The sequence below is a fragment of the Papaver somniferum genome, chromosome 3 (genome assembly GCF_003573695.1).
Source record: "Papaver somniferum cultivar HN1 chromosome 3, ASM357369v1, whole genome shotgun sequence".
In the NCBI taxonomy this organism is placed as follows: Eukaryota; Viridiplantae; Streptophyta; class Magnoliopsida; order Ranunculales; family Papaveraceae; genus Papaver; species Papaver somniferum.
The window spans coordinates 82,906,091-82,921,842 of record NC_039360.1 but is presented as its reverse complement, the minus strand read 5'-3'; positions in this window follow the sequence as shown (position 1 = coordinate 82,921,842).

Sequence of the window (15,752 nt, the reverse complement as noted above, 5' to 3'; positions counted from 1 at the left end):
TGAATTAACTCAGTCAGAAGACTGATTCAGGAAATAACTAAACCGAGTCAGACTGAATATGTTCAGTCAGACAGGCAAAAGGCTCAAGCCTGAGCCATTACACATGCCACAACTTCTTAATGCGCTAAGATAACACAACATAAACAATAATGCATCAATTTAAGCTCAAACAACACAATCATTCTAATATTTCATAATTTTAAGTTGGAACTCATCTACCAAACATGCAATCACACTTAACTTCAGAGTTATAATCTTCATATCTGCAATATCCATCCATTTAACAACATCAACAAACCAAACATCCACTTCTTCAATTGTTATCAATTTTAGTTTTTCATATTTTACACCTCAGTTGGAACTACTATCCTCATCATCACCTAAGACCTGTAATTTCACAAATTACCTCCACTCATATGAACTGCATCAGTTCAACATCATTAATTGCAGTTAAATTCAACAATCCTCCGCATTGAATCTCAATTCAAACATCTCTGCAATATCTAATATTCATCTAACTCTTCAACCCATTTTCCTCTATTCTGTCAGACCAATCCAATTGAGATCCACCACTTCAACATCCAACAGCACCATCTCATTCTATTTCGTTCTCCACTGCAAACTCATATACCCAACTCAGGTCTCTCCATTTCCTGAAATGTACTAGTTCAACACCATTATCACCTTCATATCCATTGACATAACTATTTTATGCTTCATCATCTTCTCCACCACTTTCATTGCCACTTCACACTACAATTACAACTCCAACACCCTGCAAAACCCATTACAACTCCATTTACCATATAGAGTCACCACCACTAATTGCATTCCCTTAGAGACCCTCCCTGCGGTAGATAATCTGATCTACAACTTAACAAATAGACATCATTATCATCTGAGATGCAAACTCAGGATTTCTAACACCACCACCATTTTTTTCTCCATGAAGTCTAACATAAATCTAGATTACAATCCACAGTTTCATTTCTGCTCCATGAACACCAACAACTGTTATTATGATCTTCACATGCAACCTGAACTACATCAGTGACAATCCATTGAACTCCTTTGCTCTTTTCCCAATTTCAGAAATCTTCTTCAAATACCTAATTTCAACAATTCAATCTCAATCACCAACACCAGCTTGAAACAATATCATTCTCTTCCTCGAATCTCCACTGTTTCTTCATCAATGATTCAACAACAGCTGCTCAACCCTAAAAACCCTAACCTGAGATTCGATTATCCTAAAGAAATTAAAATTAAACTCTATACTTCACCAAACTTCAATTAAAAACAAACCCATCTATACTCTATCATATTAAAAATGATTCACACAACAAAATCAATCAACACAAAAACCCTAAATTATCTTACCCTTTTTATGCTTCTTCCAGAGCCAAATCGACATCAACATCATCACCTTCTCCCTTAATTCATCAAGTTACCCAGCCTACTGTGACTTGTTTACATAAAATTTAGGTTTAATTCCATGGAACTGAAATCCACAGAGAAGAAGGAAGAAGAACAGAAAAGAAGAAAGAAGAAGAAATAAAAGAAAAATGAAAGAGAAATAGAAAGTCATCTTATCGATTTGGTTTTGATTTATCCATAGAGGTGCCTCGAGAAGAAAACTCGGTTGCCTTGATAACACTTTAATATGAAATTACTTTTTTACCCTCCATATAAAATAAGGGATCTCTTCTTCGTCTGATGTCCGATTGAGGCGTTCGAGTATTCCATTTTGCCTAACTTTTCGAAATCTATCTAGTGGTACTAGTTTCTTGTCTAGATCATTGTTAGGTTAATTTCTATTAATTAAGATTCATCTCTAATTAATCGAGTCATTAGCGGCTTAGTCGTCTCTTGACTAGTCTAATAGCGTTGACGAGTCGAGGGTCCTTACATTCTCCCCACCTTGTTCATTTTCGTCCTAGAAAATCGAACCATACTTCTAGTCTTCAAAACTCCCCACCTTATAGAGAAATACCTTCTCTCGACTAAATACAAGTACTTCTCATACTTACAAACGCGCGAAAACTAACTCATTTCAAATGAGTTCAAAACTACATGGAATGAAATACGAACCTACAAGGTCTTCTACAATAAAAATCTATAATTTGTAGCTCTAGGTTCAAAAGACTAATTTCTATTTCCAATGGGCTATTGGTTCTAGTTATCTGAAAAGATAATCTATAAGCTTCTAAATAAATTTCGGGATCTATTAGTTCACTAATAGAAGCAAGTTTTCCTTCTATGCCTAGAAATACAAGAATATTGTTTCCATGTCTAGGTTAGCTAGGCTCGACAATGCTTTCCTACGAACAAAGATAACACAACATTCCAGAATTACAAACCTCACTATTCAGCACTGGGGATTGCTAAGTGATATATAATTAAGACTAATTAATCTTTATTTCTCTATTGAAATCTCTAACTACAATGTAACTGGTTTCAACCTACAATTTTTACTTCATATTTTATAAATTAGCACATACGAAACAAAGAACAACCAAATCAACATGTTACACAAATCAATCAATCAATTCATTTCAAGAAATATTTTAATTCTTGATTGTTTTTAGTGTTTAAGATTTATCTCACAAACCCAACCCAGTTCTAAACTAATCTATTTTACTAACTGGCACTGGCTATTATCTATTGTTTCCCATGTAAGATTTAATGATGAGCTCTGATACCAACTTGTGACTCCCCAATTACTAAACCTGCTTAGCTAATCGGATTACAACCTAACTGAAGTATTAAATCTAGATTGTTGATCATAAGAATCATAATTACATAAAGTTCTAACAATAAAACCTCAAACTCTCTGACATTGTATAGATGAATTCCTTATGATAGATATGAATACAATAATGTGTTGTTTTACAGAATAAAGATACATATAATAAAAGATACACGACATCTCTATATCGATAAAGCTCTAAGATACGGAAATGGAAGTCTTCACGTACATCGTCTTATCTGGAAACTGAAACTGAAGTGGGAACGAGTGAGCACATCATCCCAAAGGGTGCTCAATGAAAACATGTAACTCTGAAGTAATCACTAACATGTTTTACAGTTCTAAAAGAATATAAATTGAAAGAAACAAGAAGTAACTAATCATTCAGCAATTTATGCAACACGAAGCAAGTGTCTTTCTAACCTCGCCAAACTCATTGGAGAAGACGACACTAGAGAAACCCTAATAAATAATAATAACATCGTCCACACAGAGTGAATATTACCATCAAGATCAAAAATTTAGACAAACAAATATAATATGCACACGAGGTCATACACTGTTCATGGGCTAGTGAGAGTGATGCTTCTAGCTTCTCTTTCTCAACACGAAATCTGTCAAGATCAGATGAATGCGTCTTGATCAAACGTTTTCTCTAATTGAGCCTTCTTTGATAATCTTTTCAAGATCACAAATCTTTTCACGATGTAGACTATTTTCTTGAAGAAGATTCTCAATATCCTTAGAGAATGACTCTATGATGTTATAGAGTACACATAATCGCTCAATAGACTTTTCAAATTCATCGATGAGTTGATCATGATTCTGAAGATCAACAAACTCAGTAGAATTTTTTAAAATTCTGTTGAGCTCCATTTCAGCTTTTGCCATTGTGTCCAATGTCTCATCGGAGGAAGAGTGGTCAACACAAAATGAGACAGACTTCCTACCTCCGGATTCGGAAGAATCAACTAAGGAATAATCATTTGAGGTATTTCCGAGACACTTGACATAGTTGAAAGCTTTAGGACGCATTTTGGTATGCGTAAGAGATTCTGTCCTCAGACTCAGATTGCTACAAACACAGACTTGTAAGGTCTTGAAGGTGTTTGCCTGCTCTGATACCAATTGAAAAAGCGGGGATCTAACAACACCACCCAATATTTTACTTAGCAATCTGTATGGACTAAACTCCGAAATACTTTATAGAGAATCAACTACACAGTCAGACTCAATCTAGGTAAAAGTATCTCAAGGAGTTAATATCTCTCTCTTGTTTTGATTTTCTCAAGCTAATAGAAATCAGCGAGTCCTAATCAAATACAAGGAATAACTCGGATGGTACCAAAGACCAATATCCGAGGATCAATCAATGATAATCAACAACCAAAGTTTGGATTACTCTAATTGATGATCTAACGCACAACCTGTATTATTTCAATTATAAAGATAAAACAATATAATGCGGAAATTGAAATAACACAGACACCAGAAATTTTGTTAACGAGGAAATCGCAAATGCCGAAAAACCCCGGGACCTAGTCCAGATTGAACACACACTGCATTAAGCCGCTACAGACACTAGCCTACTCCAAGCTAACTTCGTACTGGACTGTAGTTGAACCCCAATCAGTCTCCCACTGATCCAAGGTACAGTTGTACTCCTTACGCCTCTGATCCCAGCAGAATACTGCGCGCTTGATTCCCCTAGATGATCTTACCCACAATTAAGAGTTGCTACGACCTAAATTCGAAGACTTGATGACAAACAAATGTGTCTCACACAGACAAGTCTATCGAAGGATTAATCTGTCTCCCACATATAAACCCTAAAAAGTTTTGTTCTGTCTTTTGATAATAATCAAGGTGAACAGGAACCAATTGATAATCCGGTCTTATATTCCCGAAGAACAGCCTAGAGTTATCAATCACCTCACAACAATATTAATCATATGGTAGCGAAACAAGATGTTGCGGAATCACAAACGATGAGACGAAGATGTTTGTGATTACTTTTTATATCTTGCCTATCGGAGATATCAATCTCAAGACAATCAATATGATTGTACTCGTACGATAGAAGATGCAAGATCAGGTCACACAACTACGATAAAGTTGTATCGGTCCGGATTCACAATCCCAATGAAGTCTTTAAGTCGTTAACCTAGTTTTAGAAGAAGAAAACCAAAGGTTAAAGGAGAACCGACTCTAGCACGCAAACTAGTATCACACATAAGGTGCGGGGATTAGTTTTGCATTGATGCTAGATATCCCCTTATATAGTCTTTTAAATCAGGGTTTGCCATTAAGTTACCTTGGTAACAAAGCAATCAATATCCACCGTTAGATGAAAACCTGATTTAGATTCAAGCTAATATTTCTCAACCGTTAGATAGAAAACTTAGCTTGTTACACACAATTGGAATACACGCTTCTAGGTTTGTTAACCGTACCCAAACATGTGCACTTGTTGGTTCAATAATAGTTAACCAAAAGGTTAGCCATATGAGCATTTCATATCAACCATGTTCTTCTTCACCATAACTAGTTCACATGACTCAAATGAACTAGTTAGAGAGTTGTTCATTTGTAAAGAATTCTTATGTAACTACACAAGACACAATTGAAGCAAAGATGATTTGATTCACTCGAACTTTTATAGCCACGGTTTGCAAACTGCATTCCTTAGTATTTTTAAGTTTAAGTTCAGAAATCATCTTCAGATATATAACCTTCTTAAGTTCGCAGACTTGGTTCGCGGACTTAAGTTACCGGGCAGAGTTTACAAACTCCAGCAGAAATTCTCGGGATGAGAACTTCGCTGGTTCGCGGACAGGGTTCGCGGACTTAGCTTCACGCACTAGTTTGTCAACTCCAGCAGAAATTCTCGGGTTTGAGAACTTCGGTAGTTCGCGTACTTGGCTCACGCCATTCTTCCGGTTCTCTTGATCAACAAAGTTCGCAAACTTTGGTTCAAGAAATAGGACTTATACATAAATGTGTTTCCACAACAATGCTTATATCCACATTGATTATGTAATTTAAACTCTCATTGCAATCATTGAAACATTCTTCGTCAAAGCACTTTTCAAAGTGATTGAAACATATCATGACTTTCGTCACTAGGTAAAGATAAACTTGGTCGAAGCGAAAAGCTTACTAACACATATTTCGAGATATAGATAGGCGAGGTATACTCGGCTCGAAATACCAATTGTTTATAATCAAAGTCTATATATAGCATACGACTTTTTGTCTCAATAAGTAGGATATAGAATAGATAGACTTTTGAGTGATAGATAAGTTCAAGTCTTCACATACCTTTTTGTCGAGAAGTTCCACCAGTTCCTTGAGTATTTCTTCTTCTTGTATGAAGAATCGCCATGAAGTCCTTGAGCTCAACTACACTTTCTATCCTAGTCAGAGACTTAGCTATAGTAGACTAGAAATCAAGACTTTTAGTTTTGATCACTAACATTGACAAACATGCTTGAGATAGCAACGCATGCGAGTTCGACCGAGCAATGCTCTAACAATCTCCCCCTTTGTCAATTTTAGTGAAAAACTATCAATACATATGGAATACAAAAAAGATAATGAAACTTTAGTAGCTCATATTCCACATGTCTAATCTTCAACATTTCTCGAAATCTTCGTCATTTCCAAGTACTCCAATGATCCCAAAGGTTGTAAGTTTAGCATCACTGTTGTTGAAGATCCGTAGCTATAACAATGTGAAAACATAATTCTCGATCATTGTTATACAATGTCATAGTATTATTACACAGTGTCAAAGTTCAATTGTATCACAACTTCAACAATAATACTATGGTGATATGTATCACTCCCCCTTAGTCAATACTCCATCTCCAATGGAAACCACTCCCCCTTACACAATGATCTGAAAACCATATGTATTTGTAGTGTGAACTACATATTATTTCTCCCCCTTTTTGTCAATAAAATTGGCAAAGGTACAAGAACGTGATCATAATGAAATTTCTGTAAGAGACATTTCATGACTAAAAGAAAAAAAAATACATACCAACTAATTTAGATGCAATCATAAAGTCGAAGCTAAATGCATTCATCAAGGAGTTTAAAGATACAAGATAACCCCTCTAAATTCGACATCCGTACACCCCTCAAGATATGACCATTAAGCACAAGTTCAAAAGAACTCTCCCCCATTTGATGTCATTCCCGAGAGAACAACAACGAGCGACTTTAATTTCAAAATAAAAGAAGGATTTCTATTGGACACCAAAACCATAAGAATGATTTTTATATCCAAAAACTCAATCAAATTAATCACAAGTAAACCCATGATTAATTTAATTGGAATACGCAACCAAATTAAACACAAAAAGTGATCAATTTAATTGATTATGCTCAACATAAGTAAACTTACGGAGCTACGACTAAGTTTAACCATAAGGAATGATTAGCTTAACCGTTCATATACTCAACACAAGAAAACCTTATGGAGTAATAACTAAATAACCAAACAAGATGATTAATTTAGTTCATGATGCTCGACATATAGTACCTTACGGAGCAACAACAAAGCCAATCAAAAATAATCAACTTGGTTGTTTAGTGCTCAACATAAGACATATTACGGAGCCTCACAGTATTACATAAAATATGGATCAGTAAAGATCAATACTGTGGAATACACAAGGATTCATTTTATCTTCCATCACTATTCGCATAACGACATTCAATAGACATAATCCTTGCAAACAAAAGATTTTAACCTATCTTCCATCAAAGATTGACAATATAGGCTTAACTTTTGTGATTGTCAAAAGTCCATTCATTCTTTAACCAATACATGAATATCGATCATAAACGACTTTACTTTTGACAAGGTATGGGACAAACATAGTTCACGGACGTAAACACCAATATCCCATAACAAGTTACAATATAACAAATCATAAAGATTAAATACTGCAAAAACATCATCCTCCAAATATTTTTAAAATTTTTAAACCAAAAAACCAAAAAAAAGAACAAGAAGATGAAAAATAATAGCTATGTGTAGTCGCAATCATTGATATACAAGCACTAGTTATTCTTCCAACTAAACCAAAAAGAAGACATACTAGGCAACAAAAATAACCTCAGTTTTCCTTGATGATCTCGTACCTTTGGAATGGTCCATCGAAATAGGAACCACTGATATCCTTGATCCTGTTGACCGTAGAGACACCATGTTCATGAGTTAGAACGTTAGTTTTTCGATCAACAATGCGAGCAAAATGTCGAGACTTAGCGCAGTCAAGAATAACTTTCTTCTGATTCCTGATCAAGATATTCTGAGTACCAAGGATCTTTGCATGTCCATCAATAAGCTGGTTTATCTGCAGTTGAAGGTTAGCAAGTTCGTTCTTTACTTCATTCTGAACGAGAATTAAATCCTTGACAGATTCTTCAATCCAAGAGTTGTACTCTTTCCTTTCAAGCATCTTCTTTAGAATAAACTCTTGACCAGAATCACTTCCTTTGAGGTCATCCTCTACAATAGGGTTAACTTCTTCTTTGGGAACAGTTTCCATCGAGTTCCTTTCTGAAGAATAATGAACGCATACATAAGATATATATATATATATATATATATATGTATGTATGTACACGTGTACACCCTAGATTGAAAGCCTAGAGTTCCTTGAGGAGATATGGACGCTCATGGACAAAGCCAATGCCAAAATAAATGGACCCAATCAGGAACACTGCACACTGTGTTGTTTTTTCAAAAAGTCTCCATCCCCAAGAGATCCCAGTGATGAAAGAAAGAAATACTAGAAACTTACATAAGATATCAACATACAAACTGATGAAAGTCATCTAAATACTTGAGCCTCTCGAACATCATCCTTGTATCTCTCAAGTTAGATACAAGAATGGAACTTTCTGCTACTAGGTAGCAGAGGGAGACATAGTCTCACCATAGGTTATGAGAGAATAGTTGTGATTTCCACCAGGATATCTGATCTCAGCATTTCTTGTCTTCCCTTGGAAGTTTCCAAATTTAGGTAAATATTTCACATCCCTCCCTGGAAGCACAGGAGAAGAACCTTTCTGATAACAAAGTCTAGGACCTCTAGAGATTGGTTTTAGGGGATTTCCCTAAATGGGTCTCCATACTCTAGACTTAGATTTACCAGAGTTGCTCTTATAAGCACAGGACATGCTTTTATTAGTAGCACAATAATTTATACCACTGGAATACACCAAAGTCCTGCAATGATTTGTAGGAAAGAGATCATTTTTATAAGATGCATGGTTTCCTGTGAGCAAGAGGTTCACTGCATTAGTCGTTTGACTATTTACTCCATTGACAATGGAAAGAAGCAAATTGTGAAGTTTAGAAATTTGTTTCTTCCTGGCAAAACAACATATAACATAGTGATTTCCTTTTCCACAGAAAGTACAGGTTCGTGGAGAAGACGCAGCAGTTAGCATCTGTTTTCATTTTTCAGCCATGTGAGAAGATTGTAAGTTATATAAACTTTTCTCGACACAATCTTATTTTGGAGGATATTTCTTCATGTATTGTATGTCAAGAGGAACAGTTGGAACAGAAGAATTTTTCCTCAAGACAGAGTTTTCCTTTTTCAAGGTCATACACTGTTCATGGGATAGTGAGAGTGATGCTTCTAGCTTTTCTTTCTCAACACGAAATCTGTCAAGATCAGATGAGTGCATCTTGATCAAACGTTTTTCTCTAATTGAGCCTTCTTTGATAATCTTTTCAAGATCACAAATCTTTTCACGCTGTAGATTATTTTCTTGAAGAAGTTTCTCAATATCCTTAGAGAATGACTCTATGATGTTATAGAGTACACGTTCTCCCTCAATAGACTTTTCAAAATTCATCGATGAGTTTATCATGATTCTGAAGATCAACAAACTCAGTAGAATTTTTTTGAAATTCGGGTGAGCTCCATTTCAGCTTTTGCCATTGTGTCCAATGTCTCATTGGTGGAAGAGTGGTCAACACAAGATGAGACAGACTTCCTACCTCGGGATTCGGAAGAATCAACTAAGGAATAATCCTTTGAGGTATTTCCGAGACACTTGACATAGTTGAAAGCTTTATGAGGAATTTTGGTATGTGTAGAGATTCTGTCCTCAGACTTAGATTGCTACAAACACAGACTTGTAAGGTCTTGAAGGTATTTGCCTGCTCTAATACCAATTGAAAAAGCGGGGGTCTAACAACATCACCCAATATTTCACTTAGCAATTTGTATGGACTAAACTCCGAAATACTTTCTAGAGAATCAACTAGATAGTCAGACTCAATCTAGGTAAAAGTATCTCAAGGAGTTAATATCTCTCGCTTGTTTTGATTTACTCAAGCTAATAGAAATCAGCGAGTCCTAATCAAATACAAGGAATAACTCGGATGGTACCAAAGACCAATATCCGAGGAGCAATCAATGACAATCAACAACCAAAGGTTGGATTACTCTAATTGATGATCTAACACACAACCTGTATTATTTCAATTATAAAGATAAAACAATATAATGTGGAAATTGAAATAACACGGACACCAGAAATTTTGTTAACGAGAAAACCGCAAATGCAGAAAAACCCCGGGACCTAGTCCAGATTGAACACACACTGTATTAAGCCGCTACAGATACTAGCCTACTCCAAGCTAACTTCGGAATGGACTGTAGTTGAACCCCAATCAGTCTCCCATTGATCCAAAGGTACGGTTGTACTCCCTACGCCTCTGATCCCAGCAGGATACTGCGCACTTGATTCCCCTAGATGATCTCACCCACAACTAAAAGTTGCTACGACCCAAAGTCGAAGACCTGATGACAAACAAATTTGTCTCATACAGACAAGTCTATCGAAGGATTAATCTGTCTCCCACAGATAAACCCTAAAAGGTTTTGTTTCGTCTTTTGATAATAATCAAGGTGAACAGGAACCAATTGATAATCCGGTCTTATATTCCCAAAGAACATCCTAGAGTTATCAATCACCTCACAACAATCTTAATCGCATGGTAGCGAAACAAGATGTTGCGTAATCACAAACGATGAGACGAAGATGTTTGTGATTACTTTTTATATCTTGCCTATCGGAGATATCAATCTCAATCCAATCAATATGATTGTACTCGTACGAAAGAAGATGCAAGATCAGATCACACAACTACGATAAAGTATTACCGGTCTGGCTTCACAATCCCAATGAAGTCTTTAAGTCGTTAACCTGGTTTTAAATGAAGAAAACCAAAGGTTAAAGGAGAACCGACTCTAGCACGCAGACTAGTATTACACGTAAGGTGTGGGGATTAGTTTTGCATTGATGCTAGATGTCCCCTTATATAGTCTTTCAAATCAGGGTTTGCCATTAAGTTAACTTGGTAACAAAGCAATCAATATCCACCGTTAGATGAAAACCTGATTTAGATTCAAGCTAATATTTCTCAACCGTTAGATCGAAAACTTAGCTTGTTACACACAATTGAAATGTACGCTTCTAGGTTTGTTAACCGTACCCAAACGTATGCACTTGTTGGTTCAATAATAGTTAACCAAAAGGTTAGCCATATGAGCATTTCATATCAACCATGTTCTTCTTCACCGTAACTAGTTCACATAACTCAATTGAACTATTTAGAGAGTTGTTCAATTGCAAATAATTCTTATGTAATTACACAAGATACAATTGAAGCAAATATGATTTGATTCACTCGAATCGGTTCATGAACTTTTATAGCCACGGTTTGCAAACTGCATTCCTTAGTCTTTTTAAGTTTAAGTTCATAAATCATCTTTAGATATATAACCTTCTTAAGTTCGCAGACTTGGTTCGCGGACTTAAGTTACCGGGAAGAGTTTACAAACTCCAACAGAAATTCTCGGAATGAGAACTTCGCCGGTTCGCGGACTGAGTTTGCGGACTTAGCTTCACGCACTAGTTTTTCAACTCCAGCAGAAATTCTCGGGTTTGAGAACTTCGGCAGTTCGCGGACTGAGTTCGCGGACTTGGCGCACGCCATTCTTCCGGTTCTCTTGATCAAAAAAGTTCGCAAACTTTGGTTCAAGGAAAAGGACTTATACATAAATGTGTTTCCACAACAATGCTTATGTCCACACTGGTTATGTAATCTAAACTCTCATTCCAATCATTGAAACATTCTTCGTCAAAGCAATTTTAAACGTGATTGAAACACATCATGACTTTCGTCACTAGGTAAAGATAAACTTGGTCGAAGCGAAAAGCTTACCAACACATATTTCGAGATATAGATAGGCGAGGTATACTCGGCTCGAAATATCAACTGTGTATAATCAAAGTCTATATATAGCATACGACTTTTTGTCTCAAGAAGTGGGAGATAAAATAGATAGACTTTTGAGTGATAGATAAGTTCAAGTCTTTACATACCTTTTTGTCGAGAAGTTCCACCGGTTCCTTGAGTAGTTCTTCTTCTTGTATGATGAATCGCCATGAAGTCCTTGAGCTCAACTACATTTTCTATCCTAGTCCGAGACTTAGCTATAGTAGACTAGAAATCAAGACTTATAGTTTTGAACACTAACATTGACAAACATGCTTGCGATAGCAACGCATGCGAGTTCGACCGAGCGATGGTCTAACAGAGTGATTTCCCCAAAATAAAATAGTATATATAATAACGAAGCGGGGAAGAAGCCGCCATATTATATATTATTTATATGCTATCGAAACGGGGAAGAAGTCGCCCTACTAATATATTGAAACGGGGAAGAAGCCGCCGTACTAAGTAATATTAAAACGGGGAAGAAGCCGCCCTACTTAACTTAGCAAAGAGCCGTGGGGAATCACAGACACTCCTTGCGGGGAAATCATACAACACATATTACACGCACATCAAGGCACATACAAGCATTTACATAGATAGTACAACATACAAACATGCCAAAAGTAATAAAGTCTCATCATGCTCGCAATAGAAAGAATGCTTAATGATTATAAGAAGGTTACAAACTTACCACCTGATTTGATGACAAGCCATGCCTACCTCGAGATCCGTGATCCACTGGTTCATCCTTTCAGTCGATCATTGTTAATAAAGAGTAACTGTTAATCACACAAACACTCTAAGAAATTAGCCAAAAGGCTCATACAAGGTTCACAACGAGTTTATCTAATGGTTCTAAACCCATTTATAGTTCTATACCTTTTCCTTTTCTACCTTTAGCACTTCTAAGGGTTTACTAATCCAATTGGGTTGATTCCAAAGTTCATTAGATATGTCTTAAGAATATCTACAACTTTGTAGAAGTAACCAAGGTTCAATTCAGACCACAAGGGTCTTATTCATGTTCATTAAGAAAATTAACTCTAAGCCCAAGTCCACTAACAAGCCCATTAACTATGGTCCAGTCCATCTGAGTCAACTAACGGTCACTAACGGTCATAGGTCAACTAACAGTCAACATCTAAGTTCTAGGTCAAAGTCAAGTCAAACTAGTCGGTCAAGGTCCTGGTGTCAACTGAGTCAGATCGGGTCAATTCCTGGTTACTGAATTAACTCAGTCAGAAAACTGATTCAGTCAATAACTAAACCGAGTCAGACTGAATATGTTCAGTCAGACGGGCCAAAGGCTCAAGCCTGAGCCATTACACATGCCACATCTTCTTAATGTGCGAAGATAACACAACACAAACAATAATGCATCAATTTAAGCTCAACCAACATAATCATTCTAATATTTCATAATTCTAAGTTGCAACTCATCTACCAAACATACAATCACACTTAACTTCAGAGTTATAATCTTCATATCTGCAATATCCATCCATTTAACAATATCAACATCCCAAACATCTACTTCTTCAATTGTTATCAATTTTAGTTATTCATATTTTACACCTCAGTTGGCACTACTATCCTCATCTGTTAGAGCACTGCTCGGTCAAACTCGCTTGCGTTGCTATTTCAAGCATGTTTGTCAATGTTAGTGATCAAAACTATAAGTCTTGATTTCTAGTCTCTCATAGCTAAGTCTCGGACTAGGATAGTAAGTGTAGTTGAGCTCAAGGACTTCATGGCGATTCATCATACAAGTAGAAGGACTACTCAAGGAACCGATGGAACTTCTCGACAAAAAGGTATGTGGAGACTTGAACTTATATGTCACTCAAAAGTCTATCTATTCTATCTCCTACTCTTTGAGACAAAAGTCGTATGCTATATATATAGACTAGATCATACACATTTGGTATTTCGAGACGAGTATACCTCGCCTATCTATATCTCGAAATATGTGTTGGTAAGCTTTTCGCTTCGACCAAGTTTATCTTTACCTAGTGACGAAAGTCATGAATGTTTCAATCACTTTGAAAATTGCTTTGACGAGAAATGGCGTAACAACTGTATAACGCCCTCTAATAATGTTTCAATGATTGGAATGAGAGTTTAGATTACATAACCAATGTATTTCTTGAACCGAAGTTCTCGAACTTTGTTGATCAAGAGAACCGGAAGTATGGCAAGTGCCAAGTCCGCGAACTGCCGAAGTTCTCAAACCCGAGAATTTGTGCTGGAGTTGACAAAATACTTGCGTGAGCCAAGTCCGCGAATCGGCGAAGTTCTCAAACCCGAGAATTTCTTCTGGAGTTTGTAAACTCTGTCCGGTGTCTTAAGTCCGCGAACCTATTCTGCGAACTTGAGAAAGTTATATATCTAAAGATGATCTCTGAACTTAATCTTAAAAGACTAAGGAATGCTTTTGCAAACCGTGGCTATTAAAGTTCATGAACCGATTCTTATGAATCAAATCATCTTTGCTTCAATTGTGTCTTGTGTAGTTACATAATATTTCCTTGCAATTGAACAACTCTCTTAACTAGTTCATTTGAGTCATTTGAACTAGTTATGGTGAAGAAGAACATGGTTGGTATGAAATGCTCTTATGGTTAACCTTTTTGGTAAACTATTGTTAAACCAACAATGTACAAGTTTGGGTGCGGTTAACAAACCTAGAAGCGTACAGTCATTTGTGTATGACAAGCTAAGTTTTCGATCTAACGGTTGAGAAATATTAGCTTGAATCTAAATCAGTTTTTCATCTAACGGTGAATATTGATTGCTTTGTAACTAAGGTGAAACCCTAATTTGAAAGACTATATAAGGGGACATCTAGCAACTCTGCAAACCTAAGCCCCACACCTTAGACGTGTGCTACTATTTTGCGTGCTAAAGTCGGTTCTCCTTTAACCTTTGATTTTCTTCTTCTAAAACCAGGTTAACGACTTGAAGACTTGATTGGGATTGTGAATCCAGACCGATACTACTTTTATCATAGTTGTGTGATCTGATCTTGTATCTTCTATCGTAATAGTACAATCATATTGATTGTCTAGAGATTGTTTGATTTCTCCGATAGGCAAGATATAAAAGTAATGGCAAACATTTTCGTCTCATTGTTTGTGATTCCACGACATCTTGTTTCGCTACCATACGATTAAGATTGTTGTGAGGTGATTGATTAATCAAGGTTGTTCTTCGGGAATATAAGACCGGATTATCAATTGGTTCTTGTTCACCTTGATTATTATCAAAAGACGGAACAAAAACTTTAGGGTTTTTCTGTGGGAGACAGATTGATCCTTTGATAGACTTGTCTGTGTGGGACAGATTTGCTTATTGTTAAAGCCTGCGATTTTGGGTCGTAACAACTCTTAGTTGTGGGTGAGATCAGCTAAGGGAATCAAGTGCGCAGTATCCTGCTGGGATCATAGGCGTAGGGAGTACAACTGTACCTTGGATCAGTGAGAGACTGATTGGGGTTCAACTATAGTCCAGTCCGAATTTAGCTTGGAGTAGGCTAGTGTTTGTAGCGGCTTAATACAGTGTCTATTCAATCTGTACTAGGTCCCGGGGTTTTTCTGCATTTGCGGTTTCCTCGTTAACAAAATTTCTGGTGTCTATGTTATTTCAGTTTCCGTATTATATTGTTTATCTTTATAATTGAAA